The sequence below is a fragment of the Chrysochloris asiatica genome, unplaced genomic scaffold (genome assembly GCF_000296735.1).
Source record: "Chrysochloris asiatica unplaced genomic scaffold, ChrAsi1.0 scaffold00220, whole genome shotgun sequence".
NCBI lineage: Eukaryota > Metazoa > Chordata > Mammalia > Afrosoricida > Chrysochloridae > Chrysochloris > Chrysochloris asiatica.
The window spans coordinates 1,457,346-1,461,603 of NW_006408738.1; positions in this window are offsets into that span (position 1 = coordinate 1,457,346).

The window sequence follows — 4,258 nt, forward strand, 5'->3', positions numbered from 1 at the left end:
CTGCCTGCTGTTGAAGCCAAGACTCTCTCCTTCATCTCTGTCTTTCTTTTCCTTACAGTGTGCATACTCTTACATTCTGTTCATGGCAGAATGTGGGGAGAAAATCATTCATGAATTTCATTAAACCTTTAGGAAGCTGACTCTGCAGACCATTATGTCATCTATAGGCTCTCTAGGAGTTGGTACTGACTTGGTGGCACCTAACAACAACTTTTCAGACCAAAGTTTTAAAATGAATTGCTCAAAACAGCAGCTTAAACTTTTGTGTGTTATGTGTATATGTGAAAACAACAATAAAAAATCATTTAGCTTTGAAATTGACTAAAATTAATTACCCTAAGTATAAATTTATTAGATTGCTAGTCCTGGTGTGGCACTGTAGGATAAGCACTGGACTGCTAACAGCAAGGTTAGAGGTTCACACCCATCAGTTGCTCCTTGGGAACGGTATACAGGATCATTATGAGTTGGAACTGACTTGATGACATTTGACCACAATAAATACAATTCATGGGTTAGCAACGGGAATGGTTGGAAAATTAGAACTTGGATCAGGCTGATCACAGATGAACCATAAAGGTCAATATGCTGATGGACTAATTTCAAGAAGATTCATGGTTACTGTGGATAAATTATATTTATGTTTTCACTATCCTTTTAGCTGTCTTAATTCGCATTGATTCAACACTAGACACTGGTGTCTTCCCAGGCTACATGAGTGCTTGCACAAGGAAGAAGTAATGGAGAAGAACCTAGAAGTCAGAAACAGGGACGGAGTCACTTTGCATTGGCCCATGATTGTATTTCTAAGAGTCGCTGAGGTAGTTTATTTCCTTAGGTTGCTTGCAAGATTACTTTAAAAGTGAAAAGCCCCCTGTATCTTAGAGAAACAACTAACACAGAGCTGGCATACACGGCGTAATTCAAATCTGTGTCTCCCCAAACCTGCAATTCTTTTTACATTTCAATAACTTTGAAATGAGTTTACAGTTTACTTTTAAATGTACCAAAAGTAATTTACTTGGGACTGCTGAACAGTTTAGCTCGGAGTAGATTTGTTAGGCCAGGTTCTGAACCACTGAGTAAGAAGATTTGTAATGGGTTTGCTGACATATTCTTAACCGGATCGCACACTAAATGGTCATAATTATTCTTCAGTTATTTTCAGTACTCAGGTATCATTTTGATGATTAATATAAAAACTCTGGTTCTGTTTCCCCTTTAATCATAGAAAGCTGACTTTTTTTGAGCTATTACATTTTTAAAGATTTTCTTTTAGCCCTTATAGGAAAAGTAAAGGAAGATGTGTAGTTCTGTCTGTTTCGGTGATGTTAAGTCCCAACTCAAAGGAGGAAGGCAGTTGCTGGGGACTGGGCGCGTCACAGGCTGTCTCCAGTGGACACTGTTAGCTGGAAAGGGGCTGTCTTCTCTATGAGCTCCTTCTTACCCTTCTGCTTTGCCATTCCTGACCATTCCCACTGCCTTTTGGAATGTAAACTCATCTGGGGCACCATTTTAGTCATTTCCACAAGTCCATTCCCAAACTTACTGCTCTATTCTTAACTGCATTCTTCTTCTCCAATTGGTACTTCCCCAAGGCCATCTCCACTCTGTGCTCCACAGTCTTGCTGGGCTTGGATCTCTCACCCCACTTTAGCGGATGTCCCTCCACAAACACACATCACCTTATACATACTACTGTCAAGTGCTGTCCAGTCGGTTCCGATGCCTAGTGACTCTGTGCAGGATTTCTGCAACTGGAAGGTTTGCACCACCGTCCCTGAAGTCAGCAATCCAATGCTTACTGCACCACACCAGCTATCTATTGCTGTTATGTGCTGTTGTTCCTAAATGCCATCGAGTCCATTCCTACTCATAGTAACCCTGCATAGGGGTTTCTAGAAGCGAATGGTGGATTTGAACCATCCATCTAGAGATTTAAGCTGACCTTGTGGTTGAGTGATTATCCTAAAGCACCACATCAGGACTCTGAGATATTTATTGTTGTTGTTAAGTGCCATCGAGTCGGGATCCAACTCAGAGCAACCCTGTACAGGACTTCCAAGGAGCAGATGGTGAATTAGAACTGCTGGCCTTAACGGCCCACACCACATTGCAGTTTACCGCATTAACTGGCAACGCCACACCAGAGCTATTTATTAGGGCAAACTAAATAGCTGTTATTTATTTTAATGTAATCCAGCACTTTGATTGCCTGCTTTGGGAAAATGTCTCTCCAGCTGATTTAACCAAGACAGATAACCTACAATTTCTGCGCATCCCTGACATGATTACTTGTACTTCCTACTCATTAGAGTGAGGCATTAAATGACAATCCTGGACACTTCTTGGTTGCATTTGCTATGACGTCATGTGTGTCACTGCAAGACACACTTAGAATTTAGAGCAGCGGCAATAGTGAAATGTGGAGATATATATGTATGCATTTTCATCTGTAGTATGTAATTTGTAAACCCATATTTAGAAGCATAAATATTTAACTTAAGAAGTATAATAATGATGCTCATCTATGGGTTATTTGCATTTTGGATGAAATAACATATAATGCATATGTACATATTATTTTAATTAATGTTATCCAAAACTCTGATTCCAACTCCAAATCTTAATAACAAATTAAAATAAGATTTCTGTGGAAATTCTCTGTTAACAGATTTTTATTCTTATTTTAAAAGAGTTACTCCTCTCTTTATTAAAAGTATTGTTCTTTCTTGCAAATCCTACTGAAGTCCAAGATCTTTATAACATGCTGGGACTATTATCTGCCTGACAAAAAAATACTACAAGTATAATTAGCAGATCCTATTCTGAAGTGCAGCCAGCAGACTTAGAGATTCGTAGGCTGCTGGGAATTTACAATTGTGTTGTAAACCATGAAAGAAGAGTTTGGAGAAAAACAAAATGCCTTGATATTATGAATCTATTTCCTTTTTTTTTTTTTTTCTTGAAAAGACTGTCCTACTAAAAATGGGAACGGTGATACTGAAATACAATTGTGGAAGAATATGCATTTTAAGAAGCTCTGGTTTTGTATTTCACTTCATCTAGATCACCATTTATGTCACTGTGATTTGGATATTTTATATGCTGCATCTCAAACAGACTCATGAATAATCATCTCTGTACCAAAGAATAACACTAAATGTATCATCGGAACTTCTGTAAACATGAAAGTGGTAACCCGTCAGAAATGCCTTCACTTACACTGCAGCATGCTGACTATTATGCCCTCGCATTAGTTCTGACTCACTGAGACCCTATGTGGGCTTTCTGAGGAGTGACTGATGGTTTAGACCACCATCCTTGTGGTTAGCAGTCCAGTGCTTATCCCACATTGCCACATGGGGACTCCATTTAGCTGACAGGATATACATAAGTGTATGCAGTGGTCTGCGGGCAGTTCCGCGGTCAGTGCTACTATAAATAAGGCACAGAAAGTTTGAGAGAGAACCCTAAATTATAGCTAAAGGAGGTCTAGCCTGCAGATGACTTGTGGGTTAGGGTCTGACATCATGTCCTGATGTAGTTTCCTAGTCCCTGGATTGAGCCCTGAAAAAGCAAACAATCTAGACTATACCAGGAAGTTGAATGCTCTGCAACCCACCAGCTGGAAATCCCACTAGACTCGAAGGGAACTCAGGCTTGAGCTAGCAGCTTTGTCGAGGCATCCAGTCTGTTCTGGCATGTTCTGTGGATGTCCTCATTTGTAACTGGACACTGGAATGGATGGCTGCACTGAAATATGTCAGGGTAGCTTTTGAAGGCTCTCATTTTGTTCTTTCTGCTCTGCTGGGGTTTTGTGTAGTAGTGTGTAGAATACTTGCTGTAACCAGAACACATTTTTACATGTGATGAAATATCAGTGATGACCCATGATGATCAGTCTTTCTTTTGGTGATAATTTCTGTCTTGGTAATAAAGAACCACTTCCATTTAATGCCATTATTCAGCCAGTCATTGATGAAACCAAGCACGCTGAGAGATGGGTGTCTAGGGAAGGCTTATTGTTTCTGGTCTTGAATGTTAGCGGCCAAAGCTTCAACCCCTTCTCTCCATGGAGTGTGCCAGGGCTCCATCAGTGAGAAGCTGGAACAGTATTCACCAGGTTCTGTGAGCTATGCGAGGGAGAGAGGGACTTTTCTTATAGCAGATGACGAGAGCATCTTCTATCTACAGAGGTCTGACTTTTATGTGTGCTGTAGACCTTCAGCTATATTATTTTTTTGATTGTGTTTTA